Source organism: Panthera leo, chromosome B1, assembly GCF_018350215.1.
Source record: "Panthera leo isolate Ple1 chromosome B1, P.leo_Ple1_pat1.1, whole genome shotgun sequence".
Taxonomy (NCBI): domain Eukaryota; kingdom Metazoa; phylum Chordata; class Mammalia; order Carnivora; family Felidae; genus Panthera; species Panthera leo.
The window spans coordinates 184,568,942-184,583,042 of NC_056682.1; the positions used below are offsets into that span (position 1 = coordinate 184,568,942).

Here is a 14,101-nt window from a genome sequence, read left to right on the forward strand (position 1 = left end):
GGGTGGCTCAGTCGGTTGAGCGTCCGACTTCGGCTCGGGTCATGATCTCACGGTCTGTGAGTTCAAGCCCCGCATCAGGCTCGTGCTGACAGCTCAGAGCCTGGAGCCTGTTTCAGATTCTGTGTCTCCCTCTCTCTCTGACCCTCCCCTGCTCATGCTCTGTCTCTCTCACTCTCAAAAATGAATAAATGTTAAAAAAAAAAACAAAAAAAAAACAAAAAAAAACAAAAAAAACAAAAAAAAACAACAAAAAAAAAATAAAGCTCAGGTTGGTTTGAAGAAAGCAAATTTTTTCCAGTTTTTTTTTGGTTGGACAGTGAGGCATCCCCAGAGGAGTTTTAGAACACTTTCCTGCATTACAGGGGGATAATTTATCCACGGTATTTCCAGAAGGCATCACTCTCCAGTCTGCTTATCAGGATTAACTGGGAAACATCTTAAAAATATCCGTACTTGAGGGGCACCTGGGTGGCTCAGTCGGTTAAGCGCCTCTTGGTTTCAGTTCAGGTAATGCATGATCTCACAGTTCATGGGTTTGAGCCCTGCATCAGGCTCTGTACAGATGGCACAGAGCCCGCTTGGGATTTTCTCTCTCTCTCGCTCTGCCTCTTCCCTGCTTACCCTCTCTCTCAAAAAAAAAAAAAAAAATCCATATTTGGGTTGCACCCCAAGCGATTGAATTGCAATCCCTGGGGGTAGGACGTTTTTAAAAAATTAAAAATCACCTCTGAATGATTCTAATGTGCAGCCTGGGCAGAGAAGCACAGCCTCAAGAAATGTTCTAAACTAATGCCCGTGGTTTTGCCAGAAAAACTACTGAGCATTACAATTGTCCTGAGTGGACAGATCGTGGTTTGCCCAGCCTGCTTCCTCCTTCTGAAGGTGGCAGCTGTGGAGAAACTGCGTGTTCAGGCCTCAGGATAGAGGGCCTGCCCTCTGCTCTTACAATGGCATTGACAGCATTTCATATGTTTTACGGTAGTTATAAAGTCACCTGTAATTGAATTGCTTCACAGAGTACAGCGTGCTTTCAGATGCATCATCTCATTGAAATAAATTTATTTCTTTTTTGCAGATACAAGGAAACATATGCTCATCATAGGAATTTTACCAACTCTAGAAAAGTGAAAGGAGGAATTAAAAAAATCTCTCAAATCCTGTTATCCGAAGACAACTATTGTTAATATTTTACAAATTTCCTTCCAGTTGTTTTTAATGAGTTACAATGTCATCATAAAATTATGCATATTCATTGTGAAAAATCAAATACAGAGATTATAAAGCAAAAAATGTCCCTGTCCTCTCCCTAACCCCCCACCAACCCCAACCCCTACAACCACTTTGCCAAATCACATTCTTCAGAGGCAGACATTGTTAATGTTCTTTACGTGCAAACACTTTCAGGCTTTTCCTTCTAAGTTAAAAAGTTTTTGCTTTTCATGGTCGTATTCTTAAAGTAAATTCAATTTCTATTCTGTTTTACCCCATTGAACATTACATCAGAAGCTTTCTTGAACATAATTTCTAATGGCTGTATAATATTCTATTGAGTATATGTATTATCATTTGCTTAATTATACGCTGTTGAATAATTGCCTTGTTTTCGGTTTTTCACTATGATAAATTCTGCAATGACTATCTTTGTACATAAAACCTTTTCTGTTCCCATCTAGGCAACTTCTATAGAAAAATCCACCTTCAGGAAGAGTATTCGTGGGTCACAGTGATGCTTCTTCCCATGACCTTGGAAAGTTTGGCCATGCAGGTACCTGTACATTTTATAGTAATACAGAGAAAGCGTCATGGGTCTTAGGATCAGATACATTTGTATTCAAATACCAGCTTTGCCACTGATTAGCTGTGTGACCTTGGAAAGTAACTTAATCTCTCTGAGTCTCATATCTGCATCTGTAGTATATAGATAGCAATGCCTACTTGATAGTTGTTACTATGAAGCTTATTTTGTAAGGCACTTAAAGTAATACCTTCCCTAAATAAATACTGAGTAAAAATTGTTTCCTCTACCTCCTTTAAAAGAAAAACAAAACTTTTTTTGCTTTAAGAAAAATTGAGGTAGGGGTGCCTGGGTGGCTCAGTCAGTTAAGCGTCCGACTTCAGCTCAGGCCGTGATCTCACGGCTCATGAACTAGAGTCCCGCGTCGGGCTCTGTGCTGACAGCTCAGAACCTGAAGCCTCCTTCTGATTCTGTGTCTCCCTCTCTCTCTGCCCTCTCCCTCTCACGTTCTGTCTCTCTCTCTCTCAAAAATAAATGTTATAAAAAAATTTTTTAAAGAAAAATTGAGGTATAACATATACAGGAAGTTACACAGCTGTTAAATGTATAGTTTGATGATTTTTTTACATGTGCATAAACCCATGTAATCACAATTCAGATCAAGATATAGAAGAACATTTCTGTCACCGTAGGTGATTCTCTTATGCCCTGTACCCCTCAATAACCATCCCCACTTCCCAGAGGTAACCACTGACTTCTATCACCTTGGATTAATTTTCCTATTCTTGAACTTTATTTTTATTTTTTAAGCACATTTAAAAAAATTTATTTATTTAATCGAGAGAGGGAGGGAGAGAAATCGTGTGCAAGCAGAGGGGGAGCAAAGAAAGAGAGGGAGAGAGAATCCCAAGCAGACTCTGCACTGTCATTGCAGAGCCTGACTCAGGGTTTGATCTCACAAACCGTGAGATTAAGACCTGAGCTGAAATCAAGACTCCGATGCTTAAGTGACTGAGCCACCCAGGCGCCCCTTGAACTTTATTTAGTGGAATCATATAGTAAGTATTCTTGCGGGTACAGTGTCTTTTGCTCAATATTATGTCTGTGAGATTCATCCATGCTATTGTATTAATAGTTTATTCTTTTGTATTGTTTAATAGTATCCCAAAGCAAGAATATTCCAACACTGACTTATCCATTCTCCTGCTGATGGACAGTTGAGTTGTTTCCAGTTTGAAGGTGTTATGAATGCTTTTCTTGTCTATTGTAGACAACTAACACATTTCTTTTGGATATATACCTGGGAGTGGAATTGCTGAGTTATGGGTGGATGAAGATTTAGTTTGGGTAGACATTTCTTTTATCTCCTCTGAAGACAAATTGTGAAAAGTTAAAACCATTCATTTATTCATTCAACAGATGTTTGTGAAGTGCTCTGTACGTATCAGGCACTGTGCTAAATCCTAAGGTAGCGGGGTCCCAGGGTTAGTTAAATGAGAGGTTCAAAGATGTCACTAAAAACCACTCTTCCTTCTCACCATCTTCAGAGTACTTTAGAGTATTCAACTTCAGGTTATACCCTCACTCTCAAGAAGGCTGCTGCAGCTACAGGTATCACATCATTACAAGATCTCATCCACAAACAAGAAGTAGGGAGAAAGAGCATCCTTCTTCGTGTGTGTGTGTGTGTGTGTGTGTGAATTTTGTTTGTTTGTTTATTATTTTTGTGAATTTTATTTTTTAATCCTTTCCCTCAAATTTCCAGTAGATTTTCCTTCAGGCCCTATGTCATACACTCATGCTCTAGCAGCAAAGATGTCTGAAATGAAGTGTATTCAGCATTTTCTTTCCTGTTTTTTAATGTTTATTTATTTTTGAGAGAGAAAAGGATATCGACCGCAAGCAGGGGAGGGGGAGAGAGAGAAGGAGGGGCAGAAACCGAAGCAGGCTCCAGGCTCTGAGCTGTCAGCACAGAGCCTGATGCGGGGCTCGAATTCACGGACCTTGAGATCATGACTTGAGCCGATGTCAGGTGTTTAACCAACTGAGCCACCCAGGCTCCCCTCCCTTTATACTGTTCTGATGCTCATTCTCACGTCACTCCATGTTGTGGGGATTTCATCAAGAATTGTTAAAATGAAAGATCAGTTGAGAAAGGTGAAGAGGAGAAACAAAGAGAACGCATTTCATGCGGTGATGGAAGTCTATGTAATTTATAAATTGTATGGCTAGAGAAATTGTAGCTTATTATTTTAGGATGCAAAAGAGAATGTGGAAATTGGAATCAGTTACAAGGAGATGTATTGCAGTTAGCCAACGTTTGTTGCTTCACAAATACATGAAAAAATACGATCGTGTGAAGGATATTGGATACCAAATGGGCTTTATTTTTAACTGTTTGTTTTAATAGCTCATGAAAATATGGCGGTGCTTTTTATGGCTGTAATGAATTTTAAGGATATGAGGCTTCACTTCAGCTTTCTAGCACTAAATCTTTTTAGTAGAGAGAAGATACTCAGTGTGCTGGTATCCCTCCAAGCTCCTGGTGGTCAATTCCTCCTTCTGTTGCTCTTCATACTTTGCTAAAAATTGCAGGCTGTATGGGTAGAAGCAGTGAAAATTTCAGCAGGTGGTTCCTAGGAAACTGGTATCATGCTCTGTGAGCCTCATTTGCCTTCCTCAGGTTTCTTTTCATTTCTTGAATACAAACCTTTCTCCCTTCCTCTGGAGGATGTATGATGGCTTTTGTGGCACTGGAACTTTAAAAGGGGGAAAATATATGGGTGTATTGAGACTCTTTGGTTGCAATATCAGAGATTCAACTTAACTTCTTGGCCCTAAAGAGAGACTTGATTGTAAGAGACTCTTAAATACAAAAGACAAACTGAGGGTGGCTGGAGGGCTGTTGGGTGGGGGGATGGGCTAAATGGGCAAGGGGCATTAAGAAGGGCAATTGTTGGGATGAGCACTGGGTGTTATATGCAAGTGAGGAATCACTAAATTCTATTCCTGAAATCATTATTACACTGTATATTAACTAACTTGGATTTAAATTAAAAACAAAATAAAAAAAGAGAATTGATTGGTTCACGTAACTGAAAAGTCTAGGACATACTGACCTCAGGCATGGCTGGATCCAGGAGCTCAAATGTTAAAGGACTGGTTTGCATGTCTTGTATCTTGCCTGCTTTCCTCTGTTGTGGCTCCATTCTCAGACAGGCTGATCTCCAGTGGTGACAGGATAGCTGCCAACATTTTGTCTTCTCAGCAAACTCAGTACGTGAAAACATATTCTTTCCTCAGTAGTTCCAGGAAAAGGTATGCACTTTGGAGGATGAAGGGTAAGGATACGGCTGATACTGAGCCAGAAGGCACCAGTCCAGGTGGGAATACAGTTTGTAATTGCCATCAGATGGGGCAGTGCCTATACTGTACCTGTTGACTATTCTGAGGTAAGGGGAAGTGGCAAAGAGTTATCCTATTGTGCTTTTTACACTCTTATTTCATTTCATTCACCCAAATTTTAATTTTTCCTTTACCTCTTTCTTTGCCCCTCCAAAGTCTCAAGAGGCGGGTAGGCAAGATTCTATCCCAGTTGGGGAGAATAAGTGTGATACGATGGTCATAATGGTGACTGTGCGTGTGGCAAATGGGACCTGATTATTCCAGGCCCTGTATTTCATCCTTTGTCCAGGAAGAAAGTAAGACAAACCTCAGCTTCATTGGGGCAAGTGCCTAATGTCACATTCACCATTGTATTTCCAGCACATCACAGACCAGTGCCTGGCACAGCAGGAGTATTCATCAAATAGTATTTGAATGCAGAGAAGAAGAAACGTGAGGAAGCAATACAATTTTTTTCTTATTGTCTTACAGAGCATGAGCTATGGAGCTGGAGTACCTGGGCTTAAAACCAGGCATTTCTAGCCCTGGCCTCACCGGCCGCATGACTTGAGGCCTGACACTTAGTAGAGAGGTAAGATACTCAGTTATCATAGATACTCCCTATGGCTCAGTTTCTTTATTTGAAAAATGGAGATAGTAGTAGGAATTGTTGAGAGAATTAAGTGAATAATACACACAAAAAATACTTACATGGTAGACTGGATCTCTAGTCACCTATATCTAATCATCTACGGGAAGAATGTACCTCCCCACCCCCTTTGAAGTTAAACTTGGCCTTGCGACTTGACTTAGCCAAAAAAATGTGAGAAGAAGTGCCATGTGTTCCTTCTGAGTGGAAGCTTTAAAGGCCAGTGTGTGTTTTGACATAGGGTGTGTAGTAAAGAATTTGGCCTTGCTCTCCTGAAATCATTGTGGCACTGTGTGTTAGCTAACTTGGATGTAAATTAAAAAAATAAATTAAAAAAAAAAAAAGAATTTGGCCTTGCCCAAAGAAAGGACTGGCCTTTGCCCTCAGCTTCCACGAGGTACTCAACGTCATACTTGATAGGAATGTCTTTGGTGAGGGTGGCGGTTGGCCACACCAGGAAGACCAACCATGTGATTTAGGGTGGGGACCTTGGGTCACGTGTTGTCAGTCAATCATTCAATCAATCATTAAATCCTGCCATTAATCATGCCTCTCTAACCTCAATAAAAACTCTAGATGCAGAAGCTCAGGTGAGCTGCCTTGGTCAGCAATATTCTGTGAGTAGCATCAGGGATTGATGCTGGGAGAGTAATGAATCCTGAGGACTGCATAGTTTTGTGTCTGGAAACTTCCCAGATTCTGCCCTACGTGTCTCTTCCTTTAGCTGTGTAACTGTAAGCGCAAAAGCTTTCGGCTAGTTCTTAGAATCCTTCTAGTGAATTACTGAATCTGAAAGTATTTGGGGGAAACTTCTGAACTTGCAGTTGGTGTCAGAAGTGAAGACAATCTTAGGGATTGTGTCCTCAAATTTTTCAGTTTGGGCAATTTTCAGTTTGGTTTAACGCTGAATATACGCTTCTGTTTTTTCTATTGATAGGGCCCTGGCAGTGTTCCTGATATTGTCAGCTTTATCAGTCTGGCTCTTAGGATAAAGGGGATGATATGTGGGAACACAGTCCCCAGCCCACCTGTGTCACATGAGTGAGAAGTAAACTTTAATTTATTTAAAACAAAATTCTGCTTATTTGGGGATTGTTTGTAGTCACAGTGTAACCTAACCATCCTAACTGATGTAGCCTGGCCAAGGGCCTGGCACATAGTAAACACTCAATAAATATTAGCTACTACAAATTAGTACTGTAACACGAATACCTTTTTATAATATAAACATCTATGCAGATCATCTTTAAATTACAAGAAAACTTCCTAATAGTGTCTGTTCTTTAAATCTTGGGAGCTGAAAAAAATACAATTCCCAAATGAAGTTCTATAAATAACAAGTGCCTTTCTAGTCCTTTACCCAATGAAGACAATTGATCTTTGGAATCGCTGAGGATTTAGCATTCACAGCCTAGCAGCCATTTTCCCAAAATCCAGAGCCCCCAGCTTCCACCCAGAAAAAAATCTGGAGTTTTCTTTATTTTTTTTTAATTGTGGGAAAATACACATAACATAAAATTAGCCATTTTAACCACTTTGAAGTGCTCAGTTCGGTAGTGTTAAACATATTACCCACTGTTGCATCACCCATCTCCAGAACTTCTTCATGCGATTTTCGATATACTCCTCACCCTTGCCCCTAGCCACTACCGTTTCACTCTCTGTTTCTATTAATTTGATACTCCAGGTACCTCCTATAAATGGAATTAAGTAGTATTTTGTCTTTTTGTGACTGGCTGATTTCGCTTAGCATAATGCCTTAAGACTCATCCATGTTGAAGCATTTGTCAGAATTTCCTTCCTTTTTAAAGCTGAATAATGCCCCATCGTGTGTTTATAACACATTTTGTTTATCCGCTCATCCATCAGTGGACGCCTGGGTTGCTTCCACTTTTGCCTGTTGTGAAGGATGTTGCTATGAACGTGGGTATACACGCACCTCTCTGAGACCCTGCTTTTGGTTCCTTTGTACATATCCCCAGAAGTAGAACTGCCACATCATAGATCAATTCCATGCTTTAGTTTTTGAGGAACTGCCATACTATTTTCCATAGTAGCTACACTTTTATATTTCTGCCAATAGCCAAAGCAGTTTTAAAGTCGATTCTGCATCAGAGGCAAGCCAGGTACACTTTAGAACTTAGCCCCAGTCTACTCTTCCTAGTATCTCTTCCATCCTCGAAATAAGGGGATTAAAAAGAATCTTCTTCCTAGATGACATAGGTGGGAGGAGTTTTCAGGGGAGATTAACCAAAGTAAGGGAGTAAGCCACCACCTCCATTAGACTTCCTCAAAGCCTCGCCTTTTTTTGCCTGTCCACCTCCCGGCCAGTCTTCCTCTCTCATCCAGAATCTGCAAGGGATACAAGGGCTTGACAGAGCTTCCATATTTGATTTGCAACCATTACTCTTTCTCCTCTTTTCAAAAGGGAAAATGTTTTCTTTAAAGGATTATATGCATCTTCTTTCTCTCCATCTATTTTACCAGTACATGGGTGGTGGTTAGCCCAGGCTCATTGCTGGTTATTGATCTGTAACAAACTGCTGGGTAACAAATTACTGCCAAACTGAAAACAATGACCATTTAATTATATCTCATGAATTTGTGGGTTATGAATCCAAGTGAGCTTATTTGGGTGATTCTTCTATATCATGATGGTCAACTAGGGTCACCTGGTGGCTTTAGCTTGTGGGTGACCACTTTGAAAGGCTTTACTCACTTGTCTGGTTTCTTGGAAGATGACTGGAAGGCTGGGACCCCCAGCTGTCAGGGGTTCCCACACAAAGCATGCATGGTGGTCTCAGGGTGGTCAGACTTCTTACATAGCAACTTAGGGCTTGAAAGAATGTTCTAAGGACCAAGAGGTGAATGCTTCTAGTCTGTTAAGGCTTAAACCCAGGCACAGAGTAAGCTTTTGCCATATTTTATTGATGAAAACAGTTACAGAGCGCACCTAAATTGAAGAGGAGGGCACATACACCTCATCTATTGATGGGAGGCGTGGCAAATAGTTTTTGGCCATTTTTAATCTTTTGGACTATTTACATAAGAAGAAGGTAACAAGATTATGACTCAGGTAGAGTCTGAGTTTCACAGTGATCAAGGATGGGGAGATTAAAGGACTAGCCTACATTAGGTACAGCAGAAGACTGACATACCAAAAAGTTAGCTATAGCCAAATCCCAAAACAGTGAGTGAAAGATTAATAGATTAATTAAATGTTAAAATTACTGAGTGGAAAAAAATATATATAAGAAAAATAATATGTTTAATAAAGGGGTACTATTAACATAGAAAGAACTTTATAAATTAATGGTAGAAAATACATCTGGAAATGCAAGGGCTCCAGTATATACAGAACAATCCTAAAAACCAAAAAGAGCAAACTTGAAGGACTTACTCTTTCTGATTTCAAAAATTACTACAAAACTATTGTAAATAAGACTGTGTGGTACTGGCATAGAGCAGAATATAGATCAATAGAACAGAATTGAGAATTAAGAAAAAATCAACCTAGGGTCAATTAATTTTTTTGACAAGGATGCCAAGAACAATTCAGTGGGTTAAAGATTAGTCTTTTCGGCGAATAGTGCTGAAACAACCAGATATCTACAGGCGAAGGATGGAGTTGGTCCCCTAGCTCCTACCATATACAAAAAACAACTCAAGATGAACCAAAGACCTAAATGTAAGTGTATAAACTATAAAACTCCTAGAATAAATGTTCTCTCTTGTCCTTGGATTGGACAGTGTTTTCTTAGATGTGAGGCCTGAAGCATAGCAACCAAAGAAAAAATAGATTCATTGAGTTTCACCAAAATTTAAAACGTTTGTGCTTCACAGGACACTATTAAGAAAGGGAAAAGACAACACGTGGAATGGAAGAATTTTTTTCAAGTCATATATTTGATAAGGAATTAGTATTCAGAATACATAAGGAACTCTTATTCCTCTACATTAAAAAGACAAATTACCCATTTGAGAAATGGGCACAGGGTCTGAATTTATTTTTTCTTTTTAAGGAAAATATACAAATGGCCAATAAGCACATGAGCACATCATTTGTCATCAGGGAAATGAAAATCCAAACCACAATGAGATAGCACATCACACCTACTCACAGAGCTAGCAAAAGATGGGATAATAACAAGCCTTCATGAGGATCTGGAAAAATTGGAGCCTTCCTACACTGCTGATGGGATATAAAATGGCAAAGCTGTTCTGGAAAATCATCTGACAGGTACTCTAAAAGTTAAACATAGGTTTACCAAATCACCCTCAATTTCATTCCAAGGTATATACCTAAAATAACGGAAATGATATAAACTGCTATAACATTTGCAGAGAGCAGATCAGAAATAGTTGTCATAACTTTAAATGTGCATATCCTTCGACCCATAAATTTCACTTCTAAGAATGTATTCTAATGAAATATATTAAGGCAAGAGTGCAAAATATGTGTCTAAGATATTCCCTGAAGTGTCATTTAGTAAATTTGGAAATAAAGTAAAATATCTACCAATAGGAAATCAGTTATGGCATAATTTCTATCAGTCAGTGCAACACTTAGTAGCTCTTTAAGAGGATATTGTGTTGCTGGGCTTTTTTTTTCCTGTAGTTTTTTTCCTGTCTGGTGGGGATGAACAGCCTAGGGCAAACATCTTTCTTATGCACCTCTGGGCCCAATTCCCAGAAGACGGACTGTGTATTTGAAGCAAAGGAGGAGAATGCGTGATGTTTGCAAATTCTTTTTTGACCGTTTCTCTGTGTTGGGGTGAGGGTGAGTTGCTTTTTATGTGTCTATCTGAGCGCTGGGGGAAGAAAGATGCCCCTCCGTGTCCTAAACGAGAAGAGAACTGTGGTTCACAGTTTCTCTGTGGTTCACAATTTCAGCCCGGAGGAAGGTCAGTAAAAGAGGTGAGGGCAGCTCCCACCTAGGAAAGGCAGTCCCCACAAGCCTGCAGGATACCAGAGCTTGCTTGCTGTCTGCTCCCAGATCACAAGAGAGCCTCCCTGACTCGGGGCCCAGCAACCCTTGGCAATCTACACATCTCACCTTCAGGCAGGTGGTTGGACGCATACGGGCTAATGCCTAGACTTCGCTTCATATTGACTGGCTTTGCCCCTTTGGGCCCTGAAATTTCCACTTCACTGCAATGAGTCTAAGGAAAGCCTGGCTCTGAAGGGAGGCTGGGTTGGCCAGCCTGAATTTTAATATGTCTTAAGGCATCTATTTACTGAAAGGGAAAACTGTCTATAATATATTAAGTAGGAAAAACAAAGCTGAAAAAGTATATATGTTGTGATTTCTATTTTTTATATTAAAAAGCATACAAGCATTTGCTAAACAAAATATTCTGATGAGCATGTAACTAATGTGGTAACTGGATACTGCTGGCTATGTTTTCAGAGGTGATCCTTATCTTCTTATTACATACTTTCTTTTCTTATACTTCACCAATATTTGATCTTTTTTTTTTTTTTTTCAGTGAGCATTCGCTACTTTACAAAAGAAGAAACAAGACTATTTTGTTGAAGTGTGCCAATGTGAAAGGGTTAGTTAGTTATTATTGGTCTGAATACGTGGACTTTGGAGCCTGGCAGGTCAACAATGACACGCGGAAAAGCACACAACACAAGGGTGACTGCAGATTGCTGGGCAGAGGGCGTTTACTTTCTGGTCCACTGAATACCCCGCTCTGGATGCTAGCGGCCAAGTTTCCTTCTGTGTTATGTGGGAGGAAAAAGGATGTCAGAAACTTGTCTGCTAAAGGAAGAGTGTTATGGGCTGAATTACATCACGCTAAAATTCGTACGTGGAAGCCCTAACTCATAGTACCTCCGAATGTGACTGGATGAGATAGGGTCTTTAAAGGGTGATTAAATGAAGGTGAGGCCATTAGGGTGGGCTTTAATCCAATCTGATTGGTGTTCTTATAAGAAGAGGAAGTAAGACTCACTGAGAGACCCCAGGAATGTGCACACACAGAGAAGAGACCCTGTGAGGACACAGCCAGAAGGCAGCCAAGGAGAGAGGTCTCAGAAGAAACTAAACTCGTCGGCACCTTGATCTTAGACTTCTAGCTTCCAGAACTTGGGAGAAAATAAATGTCTGTTGTTTAAGCTGCCCTGTCTGCTATTTTGTTATGGTAGCCCAGCAAATGAATACAAGGATACTCATGATTTTAAGTTTCTGCATGTTGCCATGTGTAAATATTTCAGCCCAAATAGTTTCACAAATGCTGCCTTTTTTTTTTTGCCTTCACGGAGGACCTTTCTTCAACAAATATTTCATAAGAAAAACCTCATCAAAGAAGTTGTCTTTATTTATGATTTTGCATAATGATAGGTCTCCTGAATTTCATTTCATTCCTGTTCAGAACATAAATTTATCCAATTAAAAATAGGTGCTTTAGCAAATGATTCATCTTACAAGGTGAGATATTTCAAAACGCAATGACAGGATTTCAATGTTAATATTGTATACTAGCTGAGGGCTCATTGTTGAATGGGTTCAGAGCCCCCTGTGCTTATTAATAAAGGGTAAATTTCAAGTCTCCCTGTTTGAAAATGATGCTTCCCATAACTGAATTTTAGAATTTAATTTGATAAATACTTTGCTTAAGAATGTTCATAAACACATGATAAGATGTACAATTTGGTCACCAGAGAAAAGCCAATTAAGATCACAATGAGATACCACTATATATATCAGGATAGATAAAATTTAAAAAAGACTAAAAAAAAAAAAAGACTTATGCTACCAAGTGTTGTTAAGGATATGATGCAATTGGAACTCATACACTGTTGGTGGGACTACAGTCACTTTGGCCAACAGTATGGCATCACCTTATAAAGTTAAAGATTCATTACCATACAACCATCCTTACGAGCAGAAATTCTTGGGGGGGTGCCTGGGTGGCTCAGCTGGTTGAACTTCTGACTTCAGCTTAGGTCATGATCTCATGGTTTGTGAGTAAGAGACCCACATAGGGCTCTCTGCAGTCAGCACAGAGCCTGCTTTGGGCCCCCTGTCTCCCTCTCTCTCTGTCCCTCCCCGATGCTTCCTCTCTGTCTCTCTCTCTCTCTTTCGCTCTCAAAAATAAATAAACATTAAAAAAAATTCTACTTCTGACTATTTACCCAAAAGAAATGAAAACATATGTCCAAACAAAACATGTATATGAACAGTTGTGGCAACGTTATTCGTAACAGCCCCCAACTGGAAACAAGTCAATGGTCCATAACTATGAATGGAGAAACAGAGTGGTACATCTGTAGCATGGAAAACTATGCAGCAATAAAAAAAGAGAAAATATTAATACAGACAACAACATGGATACATCTCAAAAATATTAAACTAAATGAAGTCAAAGACAAAGACTCCAAACTGTATGAATCTATTTAAATGAAATCCTATAATATGCAAAACTATAATGATAAGAAGCAGATCAATGGTTGCCTGGGGCCAGGGTAAGGGAGATAAGTGAATACAAAGGGTCTGAAGACATTTTTTAGGGTGGAGAATATTCTTTTCTTTTTTTCCTTTTTTTTTAAGTAGGCTTCACACTCAGCGCAGGACCCAATGCAGGGTTTGAACTCATCACACTGAGATCAAGACCTGAGCTGAGGTGAAGGGTCGGACACTTAACTGACTGAGCCACCCAGGCGCTGCTGTTACACTTTCTCGACTGTGGTGGCAGTTAAGTGATTGTCCAAAATTACAAACCTTCATCAAACCAGACATTTAAAATTAGTGTAAATAATACCTTAACAAAAAAGAGGAAAAAATTTCCAGTTATCTTTGAACAACACACAATCAACATTTAGAGGACTTGCTTACAAAAGAAAAGTTTGATACACTGGTATCAGGCAAGCAGATTTGATGATAGATTTAGTATCAGAACACTTAGTCGCTGGTTTGCAGCCTCAGGTATTCCCCAGGTAAAATTCAAAAACGGGCCTCCATTTGCAAAGGTTGAGAGGAGAATGAAGAAAGAGGCAGGCCGTTCCTGATCGTTAGCTGGCAGTTTTAATAAACAAAGCAACTTACCCTACAAAACTTGTCTTGGGCAGCAGTAAGATGAGTTGATCTCTGCATCTGCTTGCCAGAATTTGGGAGTTTATATGGAAGCCTTACTCTTTTTAAAAAAAAAAATTTTTTAATGTTTATTTATCTTTGACAGAGAGAGAGGGAGAGAGGCAGAGCATGAGTGGGGAAGGGGAAGAGAGAGGGAGACACAGAATCTGAAACAGGCCCCAGGCTCTGAGCTGTCAGCACAGAGCCCAACGCAAGGCTCGAACTCACAAACTGTGAGATCATGACCTGAGCC

General features: G+C 39.8%; 1 long non-coding RNA gene across 2 annotated transcripts; it reads left to right on the forward strand.

The window, feature by feature from the left end:
• Positions 1–1,677: 1,677 nt before the first annotated feature.
• LOC122218565 lies at positions 1,678–11,805 on the forward strand. Of its 2 annotated transcripts, XR_006202004.1 has the most exons (5): positions 1,678–1,765; positions 2,896–2,974; positions 5,612–5,711; positions 9,791–10,008; positions 11,258–11,805. It is a non-coding gene; the product is annotated as an uncharacterized LOC122218565 (long non-coding RNA). The 2 variants fall into 2 exon arrangements; XR_006202005.1 differs by lacking the exon at positions 2,896–2,974.
• The last annotated feature ends 2,296 nt before the right edge of the window (positions 11,806–14,101 follow it).